General features: G+C 40.9%; 1 long non-coding RNA gene across 1 annotated transcript in view; it reads right to left on the bottom strand.

The window, feature by feature from the left end:
* The window catches only part of LOC140911389 (uncharacterized), a 96,691-nt gene that overhangs the window by 28,601 nt on the left and 40,889 nt on the right, over positions 1 to 27,201 (bottom strand). The window lies entirely within an intron of this gene.

Genomic DNA, 27,201 nt, shown 5'->3' with positions numbered 1-27,201 from the left:
TCTTTGTGTGGAATGTTGGTGTAGAGGGCTTCTACATCCATAGTGGCCAGGATGGTGTTATCAGGAAGATCACCGATGGATTGTAGTTTCCTCAGGAAGTCAGTGGTGTCTCGAAGGTAGCTGGGAGTGCTGGTAGCGTAGGGCCTGAGGAGGGAGTCTACATAGCCAGACAATCCTGCTGTCAGGGTGCCAATGCCTGAGATGATGGGGCGCCCAGGATTTCCAGGTTTATGGATCTTGGGTAGTAGATAGAATATCCCAGGTCGGGGTTCCAGGGGTGTGTCTGTGCGGATTTGATCTTGTGCTTTTTCAGGAAGTTTCTTGAGCAAATGCTGTAGTTGCTTTTGGTAACTCTCAGTGGGATCAGAGGGTAATGGCTTGTAGAAACTCGTGTTGGAGAGCTGCCGAGCAGCCTCTTGTTCATATTCCGACCTATTCATGACGACAACAGCACCTCCTTTGTCAGCCTTTTTGATTATGATGTCAGAGTTGTTTCTGAGGCTGTGGAAGTCATGCTGTCTGGAGTGGCTCACAAGTGAGAATACCAAACTCAGGGCAGATTGTTAAGAACCAGGGCACAAACCCCAAACTGGTTGTGAGTTCTATACTTTGATTTCACCAACCAAGTAACACATGTAAACTCCTTGGGCACTATCCAGCCTTAACATGGTGTCACAGACAGTCCACTTGGGCATTCCACATTGCCACCCAGGCAAGCTTGACTCTGTGATAGATGGTGACTTTACACCAAAGATCACAACAATATTCAGGTTACTCCCAATCCTACAGGACCAATCACTCACCCCAAGTAACCTTGCACCTTTATATCTCACACACAAGACAGTGCTTGTAGCCAGTCCTATAATAAGCTAACTCAGGATCTATTAACAAAGAAAAAGAACAGAGGATTATTTACAAGGTTAAAACTGGTCATACAAATGAGATAGTCTTAGTTTTCAAATAGTGATAGAGCTGCTGAAATATGGCAATTCTATAAATCCTTTTGGGCTAACTCAGGTTAATCCAGGGGATCTCTTGTTTATGTTAAGGAATCTTTGCCCCTTAAAGTCCAAAGAGAATAAAAAGATCCTAATGCCTTCTGGTAAAGGATTTTTATTCCCATCTCCCTCAAGGCCAAGGTGATGGGATGAATGCTTCTGCATTTCCCCATTCTTCATGGGTGTGCCAGGAGCAATCAACAAAGTCTTTGTTCTTTGATTACTTACAATGGCCCATTTAGATTCAATAGGCCTTCTTGATGGTCTGGCAATAACCCCTCCTTATGGCTGGAAACTGGTATTTCACACTTGGTGATGTTTCTTTCCTGACTGGATTTACAGTTTCAGAGCAAACATTTTTGTAGTTACAGAACAAACACTCAAGTATTCCCCTATAGCACAGGTTACAGATATTATAAAAACACCGAGGAGTCTGGTGGCATCTTAAAGACTGTTAATCTTTAAGGTGCCACCGGACTCCTCGTTGTTTTTGTGGATACAAACTAACACGGCTACCCCCCAGATATTATAAGTGAGATTAATGCATGCAGCAATTTACGCGCTTTTGATAAAGTCTAAACACGCTACATGGGATCTGTTAAGGTCCAACAAACACGGGTTCTGAGAAGGTAAGCACCTGAACTTTCAGTCAGTCTATCTTAGTCATTCCAAACAGCATTTTCCAAGCCTCCTATCCATTTCATATCCACCTCCTTCCATTGCAGGTGTTCATAGCAACTAATTAGGGATCATTAATTCTGATACCAGATATGAAAGAAATACTTGAATATTTTTTTTACTATACTCAAAGGTTTAAAAGCAGCTTTAGGCTCTTGCTCTTATACCAGGCAGTGGGATTTCACTGCTCTTGCAAAACGGGGGGCCCCTGGGAACTGCAAGTCTGACACACTTCCTAAAAGTCACAGCAATCCATGCTCTACGGGGATTTTAAAAAAACCAGAAGAAATCCTTGAAAGGCTTTACACAGGTAACCTATGCCATTATTTATTGTGCCTCTCCAAAACCCCTTTGATTGCCTTACAGATATTTAAATTGCTCTGTCAAACGTCTAGCTCCGATACTATAAACGCGGGGACCACCCCCCCACCACGAGTTTCTTAAAGAAAACAATTCTTAAAAAACTTAAGGTAGTTGATGACTTTTTAAAATGAATGGTTTCAGAATAGCAGCTGTTAGTCTGTATCCACAAAAAGAAAAGGAGTACTTGTGGCACCTTAGAGACTAACCAATTTATTTGAGCATAAGCTTTCGTGAGCTACAGCTCATTTCATCGGATGCATTCAGTGGAAAATACAGTGGGGAGATTTATATACACAGAGAACATGAAACAAGGGTGTTACCATACACACTATAATGAAAGTGATCAGGTAAGGTGAGCTATTACCAGCAGGAGAGCAGGGCGGGGGTGGGGGGAACCTTTTGTAGTGATAATCAAGGTGGGCCATTTCCAGCAGTTGACAAGAACGTCTGAGGAACAGTGGGGGGTGGGGGGGAAATAAATATGGGAAAATAGTTTTACTTTGTGTAATGACCCATCCACTCCCAGTCTTTATTCAAGCCTAAGTTAATTGTATCTAGTTTGCAAATTAATTCCAATTCAGCAGTCTCTCATTGGAGTCTGTTTTCAAAGTTTTTTTGTTGAAGAATTGCCACTTTTAGGTCTGTAATCGAGTGACCAAAGAGATTGAAGTGTTCTCCGACTGGTTTTTGAATGTTATAATTCTTGACGTCTGATTTGTGTCCATTTATTCTTTTACGTAGAGACTGTCCAGTTTGACCAATGTACATGGCAGAGGGGCATCGCTGGCACATGATGGCATATATCACACTGGTAGATGTGCAGGTGAATGAGCCTCTGATAGCGTGGCTGATGTGATTAGGCCCTATGATGGTGTCCCCTGAATAGATATGTGAACACAGTTGGCAACGGGCTTTGTTGGAAGGATAGTGTTATACCAGTAAAATAAAAACCAGCAGGATTTTCTTAGAAGGGGAAAAGGCCACATTTATTGTGAATACAGAAAGAAAGAATCATAGTAAGCAGTTAGTTATAGCTATAACATTCCATTCAATTTCATATTTATTCACACATTCATTCACACACACACAGAGGTTCTGCTGGTAACTATGTTATCATAGTTACCAGCCTTAGAGTTGCTCATGCCAAGCCACTGGCCAGGTGGCCTGGACATGAGGAGAGAGCAGGGCCTTGTCAGATGTTCATCTGATGCTCCTGGAAGTTGGTTTGCAGAATCAGACCCCAAAGTTCTCACTTTCTAGAGTCCATTTTGATAGGAATTTCTTCCTATGCCAGTCTATGGGAATTGCTTCATCATGCTGTTGCTGAATCAGACAGCAGATGGCACATTCTTGATGGCTCTGTGCTGCCAGATGTTATCTTGTTCTTTGGTTCTCCCATCCTTGAGGCTGTTGGGTGGATTCCAGTCTGCCCTCCGGGGGTCCTCTGGTTATTTCCACTTGACGCCTTCTTCGTCCGATGGATACGGGATTCTTAGGCTGGCACCTCCCTGATCATTCAGTTGTTATCCACACCAAGCATCTATCCACATACATCCTCTGTCTCTATTTTAATCACAATTGTTAACAAAGCGAGATGAATACAACAAAAGGGTGGGGAGTCTCTGGGTGCTGTTTCTGTTGTTACAGAGTATTGCTTTGAGTCTCTCTCTGTGTGAGTAGTTGTTGTTACAAAGAATTGCTTTGAGAACAGACTGTCTTAGGATGTACTAACACAATTAGCAGCTTGCAAGTTTCACACGGAGAGAGAGAGAAACAGTACCAAAAACCAAGAGACCTCTTAATTAGTAATACCCTGGAATTTAAACTATGGGGAATCAAACTCATTTGTGATTTTAATACAGAACTTCTTTAATATGATCCAACAATAGGTTCCTGGGTTAATGGTTCTGTTGTGTGGTGTGTGAGGCTTTTTAGGAGAGAGTTTGGTGTTCTTGTAAGGTTAACTTATTTCTGAATTTTCTGAGCTTGGTAGGTTTTTGTTTTTAGTCTTTAACTATAATGGTTTTAAAGACAAACCACTGATATGTGGCCTGCAACCTCAACCGTACTGTAACACAGATTTGGTGTGGGCACAAGGATATAACTGTATTGCATCCACAGAGGTGATCCCACAGTCAAAACCAAAACAAACTTGAGTTCAGGTCTAAGCGTTTATGTTCCTTTGGATACAAGGGTTACAGGCTTGGGTTTGCATGCCTGATAGGATTTGTGCTGCATAATAATGAAGAGGATTTCCCAAAGAGAATGAGCGGATTGTGAAGTGCTGAAGAAATAACATGGTATTTTTCTCTTTGTTTTCAGGGAAATGTTTTTATTCAAGCTTTCAGGGATACAAAATGCATATGATGATCAACAATGCATGGGAAGTAAGGAGCAAAGATCACGTTGAACCTGCAAGCTAAAACCCCCAAAGTATGTGCTTCAACACATTTTTAAAATATAGTAATGTTTTTAATTGAGCAGAACTGTTGTAGATCTAAAGAAGTCATTTCATTTAATACTTCGGCATTAATACCTGTACTGATTGCCAAAAGCATTTTGCCTCTGAAACTGAAGAGATTTTACAACTGCCTATGACATCAGTGCAGTTAATGACAATAAGTCATGGTACAGTTGTCTGCACACGAATCTGCCAGGCCAGGAATTCATTCACTTGCTTTCATAATTTTTATAGCTTTTTTGGTCATGAGTCTTCTGTGAAGACATGCGAGCTAATCTTGCAATGAGAGAGGAAAAGCCAAAGTAATCCCCAATGGGCAATACTTCAGCTCCTGCTATAAAGAGGGATTAATTCAATTCAATTAATTATATGGAATCCAAGAGTTGGGGTCAGGGCAAGTGAAGAGAACAAAGTGGTTGGATTTCCATTTTCATAGCACTAGTGATCCAGTTAAAAGGATGCAAGGTAATGGCTTGGTACAGGCTTTTGGGTATCTGGTTCAGGAAGAGAAAGGCCATTTGCATTGTCATGGCTGCATACTTTTTGGCTGATCTACCTTTTTGTTTTTCACAATAGTCTTTAATCACTTTCTCTTACTTAGGCAGATTTTTCTTTGCTTGCTCCTTCCCGTAACTTACACATACATTTGTTCAGTATGTTATCCTTTGTGTGACATATTTCCATTGATGTGTCCTAGCTAGAGCGCATTTTCTTACACTTCGATTGTTTTTGCATATTTCATCCACCTAAACAATTTATCATAATCACTTTTGTCAATAGTTTTGATAACTTTTGAAAATTTTAAATTAGGGTACCCCAAAGTAATTTAGTGATCTCCCTGCTCTCCAATAAGAATAAATCCAAACATCTGTAACTTTTGCTTAGGACTCAATCTTAAAACATGATGGCATGTTGGTTAATCTTTGATCAAAAGAATGACATCATGGCTAAACAGCAGAGTAATGGAAGCTATTAGAGGCAAAAAGGCATCCTCTAAAATGTGGAAGTCAAAACCTAATAAATATACTAGGAAGGAGCACAAACTCTGGCAGGTTAAGTGTAAAAGTATGACTAGGAAGGCCAAGAAAGTATTTGAGAAGCTACTTGCTAAAGATGCAAAAGCCTAATAGTAAGAATTTTAAGTACATCAGAAGCAGGAACCCTGCTAAACAACCAGTGGGGCTCCTAGAGGACAAAGGTGCTAAAGAAGCACTGAAGGAAGACAAGACTATTACAGAGATGCTAAATGAATTCCTTGCATTGGTCTTTATTGCAAAGGATGTGGGGGAGATATCTCCGTCAAAGTTAGTCTTTTTTGATGATTCATCTGATGTACTGTCCTACACTGGTGTGTCAATAGAGGAGGTTTTAGAACAAATTGGTATATTAAACAATAATAAGTCACCAGGACCAGATGGTATTCATCCAAGAGTTCTGAAGGAACTCAAAAATGGAATTGCAGAACTACTAACTCTGGTATAAAGAAAAGGAGTACTTGTGGCACCTTAGAGACTAACCAATTTATTTGAGCATAAGCTTTCGTGAGCTACAGCTCACTTCATCGGATGCTCAAAGCTTATGCTCAAATAAATTGGTTAGTCTCTAAAGTGCCACAAGTACTTCTTTTCTTTTTGCGAATACAGCCTAACACGGCTGTTATTCTGTAACTCTGGTATGTAACCAATTGCTGAAACAAGCCTTTGTACCAGATAACTGGAAGGTAGCTAAACTAATACCAATTTTTAAAAAAAGGTGAGCCTAACTTCAGTACTGGGCAAATTGGTAGAAACTATAGTAAAGTAGAGAATTATTCTGTTCATTTATGTGGCTGATATGTCGGAAGTGCCAACGTTGCTTTTGTAAAGGGAAGTCATGCCTCACCAATCTATTAGAATTCTTTGAGGGTGATTTTTGGATTTTCAGAAAGTTTTTGTCAAAGTCCGTCACCAAAGGCTCTTAAGGAAACTAAGTAGTCATGGGATAACAGGGAAGGTTCTCTCATGGATCAGTAACTGGTTAAAAGATAGGAAACAAAGGGAAAGAGTAAATGGTCAGTTTTCACAATGGAGAGAGGTAAATAGCAGTATCCCACATTGATCTGTACTGAGACCTGTGCTGTTCAACATATTCATTAACTGTCTGGAAAACTGAGTGAACACTGAAGTGGCATAGTTTGCAGAGGATACAAAATTATTCAAGACAGTTAAGTTCAAAGCTGACTGCAAAGAATTACAGGGGGATCTCACAAAACTGGGTGACTGGGCAACACATGGCAGATGAAAGTCAACGTTGATAAATGCAAAGTAATGCACATTGAAAAAATAATCCTAACTATACATATATAATGATGGGTTCTAAATTAGCTGTTACCATTCAAGAAAGATCTTGGAGTCATTGTGGGTAGTTCTCTGAAAATGTCAGCTCAATGCCCAGCAGCAGTCAAAAAGGCTGACAAAATGTTAGGAACTATTAAGAAAGAGAGAGAAAATATTATAATCTTTGTCATGTAGTCTGAAGTGGCTCACATGACCATCAGTGTCTACCTCAGGGCAGACTGTCAGAAAACAGGGCAGACACCCCAAACTAATTATACATTCTATAATTAGATTTCACCAAACCAGTAACAAATGTGAACTCTTGGATCACCAGTCTTACCATGGAGTCACAGACAGTCCTCTTAGGTTCTCCAGGCTATCTTGCCACCCAGACAAACTGGACTTTGTGATATGAGAGTTATTGAGGGGTTAAAGCAGGCAAATTATATGTACATGTGAGTCACAATCTAGAATTCCAAATGGTATCATAGATGTAGTAATCTGCCAGTCTCCAAAAAGTGTCTCAGGGCTACCCAAATAACTCTGGGAATCTCCATCTTCTCATTCAGTTATTCCACCCTGTTAGGTGTCAGTACATGGGCTTATCCTTTGATGACAGAGTGAGGAATGCATTTTTTGAGTCTTTGACCTCTGATCATCATGCACAATGATCACTTACTTTGAAATACTTTGACTTTTCTGCTAAAGTTCTTCATCTGTATTCCACAAGGTTTCTTTCTCATTTGATGGATTATTTAATTACAGGGGTTTACACAATGTAAATGTTTGCTATTGCATTATAACAGGATACAGATACATGAAAACAATGCAAGTAATACCCCATTAGTTTCAATGAAGTTTAAACACCAACTACACTCTCATACATTTACCAATCACTTTGATCTATACTAATTCTCAAATGAATTGGTCTGGGGCTCTGGCATGAGCTGGCACCTGGTCTGCCAGCATCACAATGGGACTATATAAATCCATGGTGCACCCACACCTGGAATACTGTGTCCAGTTCTGATTGACTCACTCCAAGAGTATAGAGTAGAATTGGAAAAGTTTCAGGGAAGGCAACAATGATGATCAAGGGTATGGAACTGCTGCTGCACGAGGAAAGACTAAAACAATTAGGATTGGTCAGCTTGGAAAAGAGATGATTAATGGGGGATATGACAGATCTATAAAATCATGAATGGTGTGGGAAAAGTGAATAGAGAAGTGTTATTTATGCTTTCCCACAATACAAAAACCAGGAGTCAGCAGATGAAATTAATAGGCAGAAGCTTTAATACAAAACAAGAGGAAATACTTTTTCACACAACCCACAATTAACCTATGGAACTCATTGTCATACAATGTTGTGATGGTCAAAAGTAAAACTGGGCTCAGAACAAACTAGATAAGTTCACGGAGGATCGATCCATCAATGGTTATTAGCCAAAATGGTCAGGGATGGAATCTATGCTTCAGGTGACCCTAAATCTCTGACTGTAAGAGGCTGGGAGGGGAAGACAGGAGTGGGTGTCTCCAAAATTACTCTGGTCTGTACACTCTTCCTGAAGCTCAGGTACTGGCCACTGTTGGAGACATGATTCTGGGTCAGAATAATGGCCCATCTAGTCCAGTATGTTCTTATATACCTAATACTGCAAGGCAACAATATTCTGTTGTAACTAAGAGCCAATTTACACAGGTATTTTGGCAGCTACCTCACTTAGGTGTTTTTTGTAAATCCCACTAAGTGCATATCTGCATCTTTAGACACCTAAATACCCTTTTGAATCTGGGTCCAGATCTCTAACCAGCTATCCAAGCGGAGTGTAATACAAATGAATTCTACCAGTGAAAATATCACCCTTTCCCCTCCATATGATACATGTGCAAATACAATCAAATATCTATCTTGCCTTTTTTATTGCAACTATTCACTGAGCTGATGATTTCGACCTTTTTTCCTATAGTAATCCCAAATACCTTTCATGAGCAATGTGCTGGATGGCTATTGTATTGAATATACAAAATACAGAATAATCATCTTTAACTCACTACCTTTCTCTTAATGTAATTATATTTTTATGCTTTTGACTCCTTTTAGTATTTGCCAGTCCAGGCACCTAAACAGAACAAATACTCCAGAGGATGGTTGCATTATTTCTTAATATTGGCTCTGGGTTGAAATATTTTGCAAGGGTCCTTGCTCACATAAGTAATCCTCACTCCAGTGAATTGTCCTATTGACTTAAATGAGATTACTCAAGTGGATTCACCAAATCTGGTCCTTATTTATTTTAATAGGACATAAATTAACAGGGATCCCAGAACTGACCTATGGGGTACTCCCAGTCTTAATCTCATATAACCTTCTTATATTTCTAGTCCCTATTTTACTCACTAATTTCTGTTGTGGAATTTTATCAAATACTCTTGAAAAATTTAAATATATAAGACCAAGTTTTTCCATCAGATGTTCTTACATAAATCCCACTAAAATCAGTGGAACCTGCAATGAGTACACCAGTGTTTGAAGGCAGAATTCAGCCCATAACATCCACTGAATCTCTCTCAGACACCCTGGCAATAAACTCTTCAAAGTACTCCTGCAAGTGAGAGTGCTTTAGTCTGCACCAGATCAATGTAAATTTTAGTCTGTATTAGCATGTTGCACACTAATTGGCCCACATAGCCCCTTCTGGCTTTCACTAAAGGTTCCCTAGTGCTCACTAACAGAGTTGATTTTGAAACAGGACTATATTCACAGAGTAGGGAATTTTTAGTGTGCACCAGCAAGGTCCATATGGGCCAGTTAAGTGTGTGACACACTAGTGCAGGTTAAAATTTACACCCCTCTGGTGCAGACTAAAGCAACGTGTAGTGTGACAAAGTTCCTCCTTTACCTTGGTGGGTCTTGCGCCTTGGAGCTTCACGGCAGCCCTCAGTTTGGCCGTTTTCGTGAACCCACAGTCCAGGTCAACTCCCCCTGTGTCTGACCAGGAGTTGGGAGGTTTGGGGGGAACCTGGGCCCGCCCTCTACTCCGGGTTCCAGCCCAGGGCCCTGTGGAATGCAGCTGTCTAGCGTGCCTCGTGGAACAGCTGTGCGACAGCTACAACTCCCTGGGCTACTTCCCTATGGCCTCCTCCCAACCTCTTCTTTATCCTCACCATAGGACCTTCCTCCTTGTGTCTGATAATGCTTGTACTCCTCAGTCCTTCAACAGTCTGCGTTCTCACTCTCAGCTCCTAGTGCCTCTTGCTCCCAGATCCTCACACACGCACCACAAACTGAAGTGAGCGCCTTTTTAAACCCAGGTGCCCTGATTAGCCTGCCTTAATTGATTCTAGCAGCTTCTTGATTGGCTGCAGGTGTTCTAATCAGCCTGTCTGTCTTAATTGTCTCCAGAAGGTTCCTGATTGTTCTGGAACCCTCCCTGTTACCTTACCCAGGGAAAAGGGACCTACTTAACCTGGGGCTAATATCTGCCTTCTATTACTCTCCTGTAGCCATCTGGCCCCACCCTGTCACAGTAGACAAGTCCTCAGTTTATCATGATCTCCTCTCTGTGGAGTTGGGAAGTTAATTTGCTGAATGAAAGATTTGCGGAAATTAGGCCCTGATCCTGCAAAGAAAGCCATGTTGAGCATGTGCTTGCACCTATCTGGAGCCTGTTGACTTCAGTGGAGCTCTGTACAGTCCATCAATACAGGACTGGACTGGAGCATTACAGGTGAAAGTTACACAGGCTAGAGACTGGATTGAGAAACTAGGATCAAAGATGTTAGAGATGTGATCATAGGTGCTAGAAACTTCCCTGCTTTACCTTGGAGATTGGGGGTATTCACCACATTATTGTGTGTGTGCGAATGTGTGCGTGTCTTCATGTCCAGGGTACCTTTTGGATCGTTTCCAAGATTTTCTGAAGAACAGATGTTGCACTGTGATTTCTAGTTTTCTGGTCCAATACCTGACTAGAGCTGGTCAAAAAATTTCAGATTTCAAAAAGTTCTTTCCATCAATTCTGTATCTGACCTTTCTTAAGTTTGCTGTTTTCCAGACATAGGGAATCACTCTCAAAACCTGACAACTTTTAAAAATATCAGTTAGCGCATTATTCCCCTTCACATTTTTAACGTTCCTGCATGCATGTTACCAGACCTGAAGTTATGTCTACTTTAAGAAAATCTAAGTTTTCAGAGTCAATCCTGTTATCTGATGGTCATCGCTCAAAAATATTGATCCCCAGCTTTGATAGATCACCACATTCTAGGTGTATTACTATTATCATTATCTAAATATATTCATGTACTTTCCTAACACTGGAATACAGTCCCTATCTTAAAAAGCAAACAATATAAAGAAATGGCAGAGGTATTTTTACTCCTGATTTATCTTCTCTGAGATAACTTTGAAATAAACCAATGGATTCTTTTATCCTTTGCCTATTCTGTACATATTTGTAAAACTCCTTATGCTGACTGATCTCGTCTCCAATTTCCAATTCCTTGTTTATTATATTTAAATGATTGTTCTTATCTTGTTTTGCTTGTTTCTTTTTAGAACTTTCCCAATCTTCTGCCTTTGCTGTTTAGTTTTGAAAAATACTACAGAGTGTTTTTCCAAATGCATGGTGATTTACAAATGTGAATGAATCCTTCAAACATCCCTGCTGTGAGGCTTAAGAGTAGTGTTATCCCCAAAGAAAAGTAGGGTCCCTCTGACTGCCCCTTCTATCTAATAAACCCTTACAAATCTTAAAAGCAGCAGCTGCATCTTCCTATCTCAAGTAGAGTTTTTACCTTCAAAAGGAGAAATGTCAGAGACTCCCAGAAACCCACAAGGGACTTTGCTATTGCTATGTGGAAGGTGCCGGGGCAGCAGGTTTGTATAATTTTTGGTGGTGCCCAGAATGGGTCCAAGTCTTCCCCCGCCACACACACCTGCCCAAGGCTCTGGGAGGGAGTTTGGGTACAGGAGGGGGCTTGGGGTGTGGGCTCTGGGCTGGGGCAGGGGATTGGGGTGTGGGATGGGGTGAGGGCTCTGAGGAGGAGTTTGGGTACAGGAAGGGGTTCAGGCTCTGGGAGGGAGTTTGGGTTTGGGGTGCAGGCTCTGGGCTGAGGCAGGGGTACAGGAGAGGATGAGGGATGCAGTGCTTACCTTAGGTGACTCTCAAAAGTGACCCACACACCCCTCTGGCAGCACCTCCTAGGTGGGCCACAGTTCCCGGCCAATAGGAGCTATGGAGTTGGCACTTGGGGCGGGGGCAGCATGCGGAACCCCCCTCTCCCCACAACAGGCCATAGGGCTGTTCTGGCCACTTCCGGGAGTGGTGTGGAGCGAGGGTGGGCAGGAAGCCGCCTTAGCCCTGCTGCGCTGCCGGTGGTGGTGGCAGGAGCCGGGCCCCCCTGGGTCCTTTTAAATTGTCCAGGGGTGGCAGGCGGGGCTGGGGGAGAGACCCAGCCCTGAACATTGGTGGAGCCAGGCTCCCGGGCCCTGAATATTCCTGGAGCATGGGCACCACAGGCCCATATAACTCGCCGACCCTGGAAGGTGCTTGAATCTTTGGTGATGGGTGACTGTATAAAACCCTAACATCAACAGAGAGTTTGTGACTTTGTCAAACCCGTACAAGGAGTCAATTTCAAAGCTGGTCTTAGAACTCAGGAATTCCTGGCTCCCTTTCCTATTATCAAACGCCTCAATCAGATTTCTCTATTTATGTTAATAGTATTTTTAATGCCCTCTGTCCTTCATATTACTCTTCCCTTATCTATACTGGTCTCTGTGAACCTATCTGTTGAATTGTAGTTATTGTCACCTCTACTGATGATAAGTTACTGTCTTTTTAAAGATGATCCATAATTTCTCTATGTCCTGTGATTCCAGGCCAAGGACATGGTGCCCTAAGAGCACCCATATGCTTTTCTTGTGTTTTTGATTTTTAATGCTTCACTTTAAGTAAGCAAATTAGTTTGCTGTATCTTGGCCAGTAAAATTCAATGAGAGAAGATGTATACATTACAAATATTTTTAATTAAAGGTTAAATCAAAGATCAAGTTTTTTGGCATTCTTTTATACTGCGTTTACAACATGCTGACCTCTATGCTCTGACTCATCGTGCGGTGGGCTAATTAGTGCCTTGAAGACACAGCCTGTGGTAGAGGGGGAGGGGAGGGGTAAAAAAGGCACAGTACCATAGTGGGAACTCCAGGAAGCTTTGTGCCTTAGGCAGGCTGAATGCCACCTGGAGCACAAGGGCTGTGAGGCTGCTGGCAGCGTTCCTTTGCAAGATACCAGCTCTGCTAGACCATTTGAATGGAGCTGGGCTTTCCACATCTTTTCACCCACTGTAGAAAGCTCTAGTGCTGCTGTGGGCAGTCAGGGAAAGACAAAATTTGCATTGTTACCTGGTGCTGTCAAAGGATGCAAAACGGGAGGTTCCTTATGCCTCTCCCTGACTTGATGCACACAGACATGAATGGACACAGTCTAGCCCTGTGTGATTCAAGCTGGCTGATAGTCTGAAGTGGTGGAACAGAGTGAGGTTGCCGGTCAGTGCTTTTCCCAAAACGCTTTTGAAGAAACAGACGGAACCCGAGCTATTTTCATAAGCAATACAAGGAAAAGTTGCTATGTACCTGACTTTTAATTTTTGCCTTGTTAGGAAAGCGAAGAGAACAAAACCTTAATTTAAAGGATAAACCTGCCTAGCTAAGTGCACTGTTGCATTTACACAACCGTGGGAATGGATTGGGATATGTGGATGTGCAGCCCCTAAAACATTGTGGGTGCAACTGTGATATAACCATAACAATTCAGATGGAATGAATGGCCATGCAGAGTATATGCTCTCTTCATGATGTACATAGGGAACTCCCATTGAGTATTGGGCATTGAACATAAAGGGGAAAATATGCTAATGTCCAAATATGACTTGGAAATATGTAGCCAAATCATTAACTTTAGACCAGATCCTGCCTGCCCTGAATAACCAAAACTCCCATTGAAACCCATGGGAATTCAGCCTGCACAAAGAATGCACAAGCAGGATTCTAATGGTGGTTATACTGTGGAGAACAAAGGACACAAATGGAGAACTTGGAGGCAAAGGCCTTATAATTCAGCTGTAGGGCATGGTGACAGATGCCAATGGGTCTGGTGATGCAAAGTCAGTCTAGGTAGGGGTTGCAGGGGCACAGTGCACCAACAACCTCTGAGCTGCTAGAGGCTAGCCTCCAGCCAATGCAGCCTCTAAACTGAGTAGCACTGGTGAGAGAGGGGAAAATATGGACAGGACAGCTGAAGAATGCACTCACACAGCATGTTCCCCAGGAGCTTTCTCCAGCGAGGCTGCTATGGAGAAGCAAAAACCCTCAGGGAGGGTGAGTAGTGTAAACACCACCTGCCCTTGCCCAGGGAAGGGGTGACTTTCTGTTCGTGGTGCAGGGGTGCAATTAACAACCTCCATTATCAGTGTAGGTGAACAGAAGCCACACTATAAGCTGTCTCTTGTCATAATTTGTATCAAGTATCCTGTTTTCCCAGATTACTGGAAACTGGCCAATAGACTTCTAATTGCAGAAAGATGCTCTATGGATTTCAAACACATGGATGCAAATGGCTGATACAATTATCTTTCACACACACACACAGACATTCTAATTGAAGTTCGGCATAACCCAGATGTCCAATCTCTCCTTTAGTGTGGATCACTTGACACTCATACGATAGAAGCTAATTTGTGAGTGCCACTTACAAACACGCTGGAATATACAGTAATTATATTGTCCAGGAAAGAATTCTGAGCACAACATTCTGTTTTGAATTTGATCAATATTGAGAAATCTCGAATTTGATCAATATTGAGAAATCTCTATGGAAGACTACAACAGCTCATGCAAAGTTGTCCCAGGAAGTGTTAGGCTATGGTCTGATTAGAGAGATTCATGAATGTGTCCCATAAGAAGTCAGAAACCAAATACAAATACACATCAATTATAAAAGAAAATTGAAATCTTAAACTTTTCTAATGTAGAGAAGATTTTCTTCTGATAACACTTCATAAGCATGTATGATATGTGCGCACACATTTTCTAGCCAACCTCCTCATACCTGACAGTTACCTTCTCATACACTAGCCTTGTAAAATGTATTTACTACTCGTTTTTGTTTCACTATTAATTATGGTGCCAGCAAAACATTGTACAAACAATCATGGCCTTGAAGAGCTCACAGTCTAAGGCCTGCATCCTGCAAACTCTTATGAGTATGCTTAACTTTACTCAAAGAGTAGCCCTGTTTACCTCAGTGGGACTACTCAGCTGCAACAAGCTGCTCATGTGTGTAAGTCTTTGCAGGATTGAGCCCTTAGTTTTGTTAAATATCGCTATTTGCGATACGGCACTGATACTTGGTTCTTTATTATTAACTATTTTTACTTTAATTTGATCAATTCCTGCTTTCTATTTTTGGATGATTTTTAACTCTTGCCTATTTATTAAACCTTGTTTTCTTTCTTGCTTATCTCTTATTTTGAAACCCAGGCCTATTTTCAAATTTGTGTAGCCTTGGCTTTTTTCCCCTTTTGATATATAGCCCGGGCCTGTTGTTTTTGCTCTGGCCTATTTTTCACTTTGACATAACCAGGGCCAGTTATTTTTACTCTATCCTATATTCTATGTTTTTTCATGAATTTTAATTTCATTTGTTGTGGTTTTTTAGCTTGTGTAGGTCCCAGTCCTGCAAACTCAGTATAGGCACACCCCTGTATGGAGCCTCACTGAAGTCAGTGGAGCTCCTTGAAGGCAGAGGGATGTGCTCTCATGGAGCTTGCACGATCAGGGCCTTAATTTGTAAATTTAGGCCAGATCCATGAGATCTACTCATGAAAAGTCAATGGGCCTACTAATGTGAATAAAGTTGTGCTTAAGTACTTGCAGGATGGGGTCCTAAATGAGGACAGAGGAGATTGGAAGGGTGAAACCAGACAGAGGTGGAGAAAAGGAATAATGAGAGGGTACAGGAAGAGGGAAGAAGGGAAAAGGGAGAATAAGGATCAGACGAATGAAAGGCTTGATGAGGCAGTGCAGATGGGTGACAATGATAGGTAGTATAATGACAAGTACAAGATGAGGCAACAAATCAATAGTCATTGAAGGAATCTGCTGATGGTCTGGGACTGAAGCAAATACTGGCTCTGACACCAGGATGACTGCAGTGGTGAGAGAAGGAGTACTTGTGGCACCTTAGAGACTAACCAATTTATTTGAGCATGAGCTTTCGTGAGCTACAGCTCACTTCATCGGATGCATACCGTGGAAACTGCAGCAGACTTTATATATACACAGAGAATATGAAACAATACCTCCTCCCACCCCACTGTCCTGCTGGTAATAGCTTATCTAAAGTGATCATCAGGTGGGCCATTTCCAGCACAAATCCAGGTGAGAGAGTGACCAGTGCTGGTGGTGGTTACTGCTAATCTTCTTCTTCATCATTATCATCAAGGGGGCAGGTGGCTTGAACACTCTGTCCTAGAAGGTCTGAGGAAGAAGTTGTTGAGGGTTTCATGGGACCTCTTGGGTAGCAGCCCTAGGATCTAGTGGGGAAATCACAGAGAAAGTAGGCAGGCCTGGCACTCATCCCTAGATTCCTCCCTTGTTATTGCTGCTGTTGCTTTTCCCTAACTTGCTGCCTTCTGTCTGTTTCCTAATGCATTTTTATTTGTGAGCCTGTATTTCCTGTGCTCAGCCTGGAAAAGCATGTGGGATTAAATAATTTCTTCTCACGTTGCAGCAGAGGTTGGTGATTTTGATTCAAAGATTTTTAAGGCCAGAAAGGACTGTTTTATAATTGTCTAATTTGACTTCCTGCATAACACAGGCTATAGAATTCACCAAGTAGTTCTTGTAACAAGCCCTTAATTTCTGTTTTGAGCTATTGTGTATAATTTAAGAAGATAGTCAATCTTTATTTAAAGACTTCAAGTATCAGAGAATCTACCTCATCCTTAGGTCAATTTTTCCAATGATGAGTTATCTTCACTGTTAAAACATTGCATCTTATTTCTAGTTTGAATTTATCTAGCTTCATTTTACAACCATTGGATCTTGTTATGCCTTTGTCTGCTAGATTAAAGAGCCATCAACTATCAATAATATTCTCCCCCTGTAGGTACTTGTGGACCATGGTCAAGTCACCTCTTTATCCTCTCTTTAAGCTTTAAAAGAAAGATTAAAACTGAGTGCTTTGCTATGAACACTTGAAAAAGGAGAATATTTACTAGCTTTGTAGTTATCAGACTTCTAAGGGTACAATTGCTTAGCTGATTTGTGCCCACCTAAAATCAGGGGGTTTTGTTGTTGTAGTGGAAATAATTAAATAAAAATAGATTATCATGGTTTACAGGTGAATGGTTAGTACTGGGATATGTTTACTGTTTTTTTTCTGAATGTGATTTATTGAGATTAAATTAAATAAGCATAATATTTTGCACATCAGCTGTTTGTGTGAGTTCTTAGTCTTTCATGTGGCAAGGTTTACTATCCTTCAGGTCTAGGAAAATATATAATTTTTTAAACAGACAGGTTTCCACTAAGACTATTTGTCATCACAGTGGGACATGCTAGATTATGTAGCTAATAAAGAGCTTCATGATCCCCTCGTTCCTCCCAAATAAACTGTGGATTGAATGTTTAAGAGCAGATTTGCTGTTTTCCTCTCTATCCATATTCTATTATCTCAAAGCTTCCACAATGCTGGGAGAATTGATGTTGCTGATAAGGTGCAGTTGAAATAGGCAGATGTGTTTGTACATGCATCTCCCTTGGATGCAAAAGAATTTTTTTTTTAAAAAAAAATAAACAAAGCAGTGGTACTGGTTGTATATTCTCTAGTTCCAATCAACAGCTAAGAAGTAAAACCAATAGATATGCTACTTGGTGAAGTGTATGTCTCCTATAGACTGCAAGAAATACAAATGTCTCATTAAACAGGTATTCTGTAATACCATGTGATGTGGCAGTTTCTATAGTGACAACTCTTTCGTTTGAAAGCACAATAAGCAGTTACACAAAACCAAAGCAACTGGCTGGGATGTTGGTGGGTTTTTTAAATGGAATATAAAGATTTTCTGCACTTGAATTAGAAGTGCCCCTCCCTGTGAAAGACTCTTTGTTACAGACAAGAAAGGAAGGGCTAGTCTTCAGCAGCAGCTGAACAGCGGCATGGAGAGCAGAAAATAAGAAAACTACCTTAACTGGCTTCTGGCTCGTAATCTTTCATTACTGCATTCACTTCAGTCTGGCTTTCAGTGATATGTTGCTGAAGAGACATGCTCGTCTGTGTTTCTTAAGGCACCGAAACAATTTCTGATTTCTTTCTTTACTTAGTAAATCACTAAGTGAGATAATGTTAAGAAGAGCATCAGAGGCTCACCATTATCTTTGCTTCTTCCTGAAAAATGTGTGGGGTTAGCTCTGTGAGGTGACACTCGGCACATAATTACACAGACCCCGGGAGATGCACACCCGTAGTTTGAAACACTGAATCCTTCTTTCCCTTTAAAGCCCTTTGTGCTTCTCTAACATCCTTTTTCTTCTTTTCATAGCAGTCCAGTGGCAACATTTCAGCCTCTTGCTGTAAGAACTTTGACAGTGCAATGAGCAACATTATGTGGATTGAATCATACAGTAGGGTTTCAGTTCATCTGATGAAAACGTTTTGTTGAATGCTAATTAGAGAAAGGAGAATAAGAAAGAGGCTTGACAATGGCTTTTTTCCCTCCTCCTTATGGCTCCTCCTAGCATGTTGGCACTGTCTCCTCTACCATAGTTCTGAATGGCAAAGAGAGACTCCCCCAAGGCTAACTGATAAGGTGTCTGGGTACAACACTTCAACCTGGAAAAAGAATAAACTAAGAAAAAGAAATGTGAAACATCGATCGTATAGACAGTTAACAATATAATGAGCTTCATGTCACTTCTAAAGTACTATAGCTTGAAATATGTATTGACTAATGCTGAGCAAATAATTCAAGGGTTGTATAATTTACTTGATTAATTTAGCCTCTTTCTCCTCACAGAATGCTCACAAGACCTGTCATTTATTTGGATTTGCTCAGTTCAAATGTTTTGTGCTTTTTTTTTTTTTTTTAAACTCTGTGGATTGAATTCAGTCGGCAGTATTCAATGCCAGATGAACTCAGATCTTGTTTTCATTCCCTGCTTGGATGAATGTAACCCGTATTTAGAGGATTGGAAGAGGTAGAAGTTAGGAAGAAGCATTTGAGTTCTCAAATATGTGAGATTAAAAATTGCTTTGCACAAGCATTGTGTAAATAAAACCAGATTGTTCAGAGATAATGGGAAAATTAACACAAAAGGAGCATACTTAAACAAATTTTAGGAGAAATGTTTTTTGTACACCTCTTTTAATGACACTTTTGAAAAACACATTTGCATGTTGACCGTAATTGTTCTTGGTGGTAATTACTTTTATCATTACTTTGAAATGTTCTGATATTAAAACTGCACATCATGATGATGATATATTGTAGGACAGACAGTCCTGTACCTGCTGTATTATTAATAGTCATTTATGGAAGGAGACAAAAGCACTAAAAAAAGACAATGAGGTGATGTATGTTTTTAGATTATAGCAATTAATGTCCACAGTTTTGAAGTCATACTTTATATTGTAATCCATTCTGGATCTGAATACTTGTGGACTAGATTCTGACCTCAGCTATTGTATCCAGTGTAAATATAGAGTAATTCCCTTGAAGTTGGTGGCATTAAAGTAGGGTGACCAGATGTCCCGATTTTATAGGGACAGTCACGATTTTTGGGTATTTTTCTTATATGGGCTCCTATTATCCTCCCCACCCCCTGTCCCGATTTTTCACACTTGCTGTCTGGTCACCCTAACTGGTAGTTTTATACCTGTATAAATGAGATCAGACTCTAGCTCTTGTATCACTGGAACAGAGAGAAGGGCTTGAAATATCCACATGTTAGCTTACATGAAGTACAGGAAAAGTGGTCACATTTAAGAGTATGTACGGGAGAAGGATGACGGTCCAGTGATTTGGACATTGACTTGGGAGATGTGGGGTCAAGTCCCTTCTCTGCCACAGATTTAGTGTGTGTATACTGATATAGGTTCTTTGGTATCCTACAGCCACTCGCATGGATGCAGTTATACTGGTGTAAAGTTGCCATAGATTGGTATGGCTTATCCCCTTTCCAAACAGGAATAAGTTATGCTAGTATAAGCACCCATATGACACTGGGGGTGAGGGTCAGTGGGTGTTGTACCACTCTAACTATATATAAAGAGAGTTCAAATTATACAACTGTTGTGTGTAGACAAAGAGTCTCTCTGTGCAGGGTGGATAACTACATTAAAGACAATCAGATGCTCAGCTGCTATAATAGTGCAGGCCATATAAAATCAGTGGCTAAAGCAGAAGACTGCGAGTCTGGGATCACATGGAATTCCTATATGACCTTAGGAAAGTCATTAAACTTCCTTGTGCCTCAACTCCCGCTCTGCAAAATGGATGTAATAAAAATTCTCTATCCTGAAGGGCTGTTGAGAGGTTTAAACTTAAAATGCATAACATGAATGTGTTTAGCATTTAAGGCTGGGATTTTCAAAAGCATTCTCTGTTAGCCTAACTCTTAACCTGGAATGAGTTTACATAAGCAGAGATGTATTTGCAAAGTCTACATGCCAGCGGTGGGGGGAACCTTGGAAAGAATTCAAGTTTAACCAAAAATTGCCCATGAAAAACCTTGTGTGGAAATAGTGTGTTTTATGTCTTGGAAACGATTTGCTGTAAATCCAAAGGGCATTACAGAACACAAATACTGTAACAAGCCTTGTTGTTACTACTCATTTGACTGCTCTGTAACCTCATGCGCTCTCTGCTCCTCAGGAGCAAGCTGCTATCTCAGCATTTTCTGCAGCTGTAGTGAGTCAGTGTTTCTGGCTTGTTCCCTCTCTGAGCTCAACAAGAGTCTCTCCCTGCACAGCATAGCACCCTATCACTGGCTGTAGTGTTCAGGCAAATTATGGATTGATTTAATTTTCATTTCCCTCTTTGACTGCAGCTGCACTAATGACAAATGCAGGCATCCTTAACACAAAAGGAAGAAGTAAGGCTTTTATGGTTACTGTTTAAAAATCTGTCTGGGTCTATATTCCACTTTACTACATCATGGGAAAACTACCTCGACAACTGCATTATTGTAATGGCTTGCATCATTTCTGTGTGTGCATACATTATTCTCTCCATGAAATCTCATTTTCTCAGCCCACAGCTGAGAGAACTCTGCTTTCATTGTCTCAGCATTTTGCAGGACGGAACCCTTAGTCATTAACAAAGCTTAGCCAAACAAAGTGGAAAAACAAAATTATTTTGTTATATTTATTATTTAATATTTGTATATATACTACTTTAGGTACACATTAGTGCTTTACAGAGAGAATAAACTCCAGGGTCCCTGCCCCAAGGAAATTACAATCTAGGCTAAATATGAAAGAACACAAGGAAGCAGGGCAAAAGAGGGATGTATCCATGTCTATTATTCTGGGTCTCACTGTCAGGCTCTCTAAGTTAGAGGTGCATGTTACAGTTGTGTAATATGGAAGATGGGAGAGATCCCAGAGGACTGGAAAAGGGGAAAATATAGTGCCCATCTATAAAAAGGGAAATAAGGATGACCTAGCGAATTACAGACCAGTCACCTTAAGTTCAGTACCTGGAAAGATCATGAAACAAATAATTAAGCAATTTGCAAACACCTAGAAGATAATAAAGTGACAAGTAGCAGACAGCATGGATTTGTCGAGAACAAATCATGTCAAAGCAACCTAATAGCTTTCTTTGACAGGGTAACAAGCCTGGTGGATAGGGGGGAAGAGGTAGACATGTTATATCTTGACTTTAGTAAGGCTTTTGATACTGTCTCGCATGACATTCATAAACCACCTAGGGAAATACAATCTAGATGGAGCTACTAGATGGTGGTTGAAAAACCATTCCCAGAGAGTAGTTAACAGTGGTTCACAGTCAACCTGGAAGAGCATAGTGAGTGGGGTCCCGCAGAGATCAATTCTGGGTCTAGTTCTGTTCAATATCTTCATCAGTGATTTAGATCATGGTATAGAGAGTACACTTATAAAATTTGTGGATGATACCAAGCTGAGAGGGGTTGCAAGTGCTTTGGAGGGTAGGATTAAAATTCAAAATGATCTGGACAGACTGGAGAAATCATCTGAAATAAATAGGATGAAATTCAATAAGGACAAATGCAAAACACTCCGCTTAGAAAGGAACAATCAATTGCACACATACAAAATGGGAAATGACTACCTAGGAAGGATTACTGGAGAAAGGGATCTGGGGGGTCATAGTGGCTCACAAGCTAAATATGAGTCAACAGTGTAACACTATCGCAAAAAAAGCGAACATCATTCTGGGATGTATTAGCAGGAGTGTTGTAAGCAAGACACGAGAAGTAATTCTTCCACTCTACTCCACACCGATTAGGCCTCAGTTGTAGTACTGTGTCCAGTTCTGGATGCCAAATTTCAGAAAAGAGGTGGAGAAATTGGAGTAAGTCCAGAGAAGAGCAACAAAAATGATTAAAGGTCTAGGAAACATGACCTAAAATGGAAGACTGAACACTACAGTGCTAATAAGCGATGGTCACATAAACACTACCCTATACTGGAAACCTACTGACCACTTTACTTACCTACATGCCTCCAGCTTTCATCCAGACCACACCACATGTTCCACTGTCTACAGCCAAGCTCTAAGATACAACCGCATTTGCTCCAACTCCTCAGACAAACACCTACAAGATCTCTATCAAGAGTTCTTACAACTTCAGTACCCACCTGCTGAAGTGAAGAAACAGACTGACAGTACCCAGAAGTCACCTACTACAGGACAGGCCCAACAAAGAAAGTAACAGAACACCACTAGCCGTCACCTTCAGCCCCCAACTAAAACCTCTCCAGCGCACCATCAAAGATTTACAACCTATCCTGAAGGATGACCCAACACTCTCACAGATCTTGGGAGACAGGCCAGTCCTCGCTTACAGACAGCCCCTCAACCTGAAGCAAGTGCTCACCAGCAACCACACAACAAAAACACTAACCCAGGAACCTATCCTTGCAACAAAGCCCATTGCCAACCGTGTCCACATATCTATTTAGGGGACACCATCATAGGACCTAATCACATCAGCCACACTATCAGAGGCTTGTTCACCTGGACATCTACCAATGTGATTTATGCCATCATGTGCCAGCAATGCCCCTCTGCCATGTACATTGGCCAAACCAGGCAATCTCTACGCAAAAAAATAAATGGAAACAAGTCAGACGTCAAGAATTATAACATTCAAAAACCAGTCTGAGAACACATCAACCTCCCTGGACACTCAATTACAGACCTAAAAGTAACAAATATTCAACAAAAAAAACTTCAAAAACAGACTCCAACGAGAAACAGCAGAACTGGAATTAATCTGCAAACTGGACACCATTGAATTAGGCTTGAATAAAGACTGGGAGTGAATGAGTCACTACTCTAATTAAAAACTATTTCCCCATGCTAATTTTCTCCCTACAGTTACTCACATCTTCGTGTCAACTGTTTGAAATGAGCCATCCTGATTATTATTACAAAAGCTTTTTTTCTTCTGCTGATAATAGCCCACCTTAATCAATTGGTCTTGTTAAGAGTTGGTTACAGCAACCCCCATTTTTTCATGTTCTCTGTCTATCTTCCTACTGTATTTTCCATTGCATGCATCTGATGAAGTGGGCTTTAGCCCATGAAAGCTTATGCTCAAATAAATTTGTTAGTCTCTAAGGTGCCACAAGGACTCCTCGCTCTTTCTGCTGATACAGACTAACACGGCTACCACTCTGAAACCTGAAAAAAATGGGTTTGTTTAGTCTGGAGAAGAGAAGACTGAGAGGGGACATAACAGTTTTCAAGTACATAAAAAGTTGTTACAAGGAGAAGGGAGACAATTGTTCTCCTTCACCATTGAGGATAGGACAAGAAACAATGGGCTTAAATTGTAGCCAGGATGGTTTAGGTTGAACATTAGGAAAAACTTCCTATCAGGGTGGTTAAGCACTGGAATAAATTGACTAGGGAGGTTGTGGAATCTCCATGACTGGAATAGGTTAGACAAACACCTGTCAGGCATGCACTAGATACTACTTAGTCCTGCCATGAGTGCAGGGGACTGAACTAGAAGACCTCTCAAGGTCCTTTCCAGCCCTATGATTCTGTGTCTGCTGGGTGAGAGTTCGTTAGAAGAACACTTTCCGGAATGGCAAGCAGCATTGTGCCAGTGCCACCCTGAACTAACAGCTCTACTGTGTTGTTCCACATAACCAAGTGGACCCTATATTAACTTTCTCAAACAATAAATTGATAAAAGACCTAGAAGAGATGAAGCAGCAATCACAGGAATTAAAGGACTAATCAGTGGTGTTACTTATTTTATTGTCAAAATGAGCCTGAACCTAAACTTGAGATCCAAACATCTATGAATTCTCGGGCTGCACACTATTTTAGGTTTGCAGGGAAGCAGTTTGCTCTCTGTGAGTCTGCCTTTGTGTCTGGCCAAACTGGGCTTGGTATAGGATCAACTGGAGAGAAGAAAAATGGTTTGTACTTCCCCAGTCTCCAGGGCCACTTTCAATTGCCCACAACGTCTGCTGTGGCAGACCCTGACCACCAGAGCACAGCACATTCCAGTCACATCCCTTATATTGGAGATTGTGGAGGATGGGGTGAATTGTAGACCTGTCACCTGGGAATTCCTTTACACTAGGGGAATCCCCAGTTGCATATAGTATGCAAGGACATAATGTTCAATGAAAGCAAGCGTGCCCTAGGAAACAAGCATGTCTTGGATGCAGTTTGGTAAACTCAGCTCTGGCTGGTGTAGGCAAACATAATTCCCCTAATATACTTGCTCAGTCCTAGTTTGACACCCATCTAATGAATGTTTTGTGGAGGTTTATGTGTGTGGTGGTGGTGGTGATGACGGTGGTGTGTGTTTTTGCAAACCAGCAGCAACTGTCTCTTCTGGAGTGGGTGCCAGCAGATCTATTTGGGCTAGGTTAGAAAGAGAAACTTTGAAAAAATTCTGATTTGGAGGTGTGTGTGTGTGTGGGAATCCCAATCTTCTTAATAAAACATTAATCTGCCTGCATTTAATACTTAGTGTGCAAACAATTCCTGTGAATTAACAGCAACGGTTCACAGCTAATGCTGAATAACTGCCTTATGAGACTGCCATTTATTTTCTTAATGAGAGAGGAATCTTGAAGTTGATTCTGATGGCTATCAATGGTTTTGTGTGGATAGGCATATCTATCTTTTGCTAATTAAAAACAGTAAACAGTTCTGATAAATTATAGCAATACAAAAATTAACTAACTTAAAGGGGAAAATAATATTCAGGTTTGAAATATTAGTGGTTAGAGAGAGAACCACATGGAAAAATTCCTCTGTTGGAAGCAATAAACTGAAGTAAGACCATACTTACTATCTGAAGACACTGACAGAATCTTATAATTATAAACAAATGTGAATTATAAGCAGGGATGGGCTCAAGTTGCAAAACTTGGATCTACACTTCAAATCTAGGCTCTTAGGCCATTCCTTAATAAAGACACAATTCTGATCTGGTTCTAGGTTTGGATTTTATGGGGTGGGGAGAAAAGGCAAGCCCCCAGAACAACAGATTCTCTGGCCCTGCCCTTGCTCTCCTCCCCAGCTGCTGTGGGTTCTGCACTGCACAGGGGTTTACATCCCTGTTGCCATCCGCTGTGAGGGAAGTGGATAGAATTTGCCTCTTTGTAAATTATGGTGTATAATATGAGGAATTCTTGTTTATGTTCACTTTTATATTCTATTTACCTCGGGGGGGGGAATAAATTGTTTTTAAAAAATTCTAATAAAAGCCCAATTCATAGATGAGTTCTTTTGAATCCAGTGACCGCCATATAGAAGTAAGGATTTGCAGGAGCAGGCCTGAATATGGTAAATAATTTCATTTACAGATCAATGGCCAAAAAAACCAGTCTCTGCAATGGCTTTACAACAATCTCTGCAATTTGTGACACTAAATGTTACCCACAGCTCTGGTAAGAACACAACACAATTAAAAAAAAAACAAAACAACAAAACCTGCATAAGATTTAGTTAAATGTGTAAGAAATGTCTTGTACTTGCCTGTCCTCCTTTCTATGTTTAAAAAAAATTTTTTTTCAAAATCAAATGGCTCTGCTATTGTTTCTTCTGACTGAGTCACTGTGGACCCATTCCTGGGATCCTTCACCTGGCAAAATTCCCAGTGGGGTTCAACAGTGTTTGATTTAGTTCGGACTGCAGGTTGCTGGGGTAGAGTGTGGGGGAATTATTCTGTCAGTCAGCATGAGTAACAGTACTGGATGCTCTGCCTGTACTAATGCTCAATTAGATTTCATTGAATCTCCAGCATGCCAGACCATAGCCTAGGTGATAAAGGCTGCTAAGAATAAAAGCGACACTGATTTTAATTCAGCATTTTCACTTGCTAACATTTTTTTGTATTTAGAGATATGTACTGATCATGTGAACTGCAAAGGAAAGGATGGAATGAGGCTTCCAAGCAATTATACCCCTCATTAAAGAGCAAGGCACATTTGCCAAACCACATGTGAAATTATCAGGACCAAAGACTTAAAGGAAAAAAAATGAAATATGTAACCATTCTTGCCTATGGCATCACTGAAAAGCAAAACTGTCATTCTGATGTGTAAAGAATAAATAACCGGCTTTGACAATTTTGATTAAAGCTCTCCCCTTAGAGCAGAAGGTAGAGCTCCTGCACTTGAAACCAGAGATCTCCCCCTCCCCGCCCTGCTTATGCTCTCAAGTCACCTGGGAAGCACAATTCCTTTCATGGGCCTTTCATGTTATTGCAATCTTCCATGATATCTGACCACCGTGAAATTTCACTGTGTAAAATTTTATTGCAGGAATCTTGTATGATAAACTGCAGAATCATAGGGGCAACTAAATGCTATCTGTGTTGGTATCTGTGGGGCCTAGAGTTCAAAATAATAAATCCATTCCCCATTATATATGCTGCTAGAGAGGAAATGTATGTGACCAGCTGTCACTGACAAAATATCCTGCAACAAGTTTAATGCAGCAAAATGCCTCATAATGAGAACTTGCCATGACCAGATGTCCACAGTGGCAATTCTGTAATAGCAGCTACCCAGCAAGAGGACAAGGACCAAAATGGAGGTCTGTTCTTGATGTACTGGGGGTGGGGGCAAATCCTTTG

Source organism: Lepidochelys kempii, chromosome 5, assembly GCF_965140265.1.
Source record: "Lepidochelys kempii isolate rLepKem1 chromosome 5, rLepKem1.hap2, whole genome shotgun sequence".
NCBI lineage: Eukaryota > Metazoa > Chordata > Testudines > Cheloniidae > Lepidochelys > Lepidochelys kempii.
This window is presented reverse-complemented; position numbering and strand designations above follow the sequence as displayed.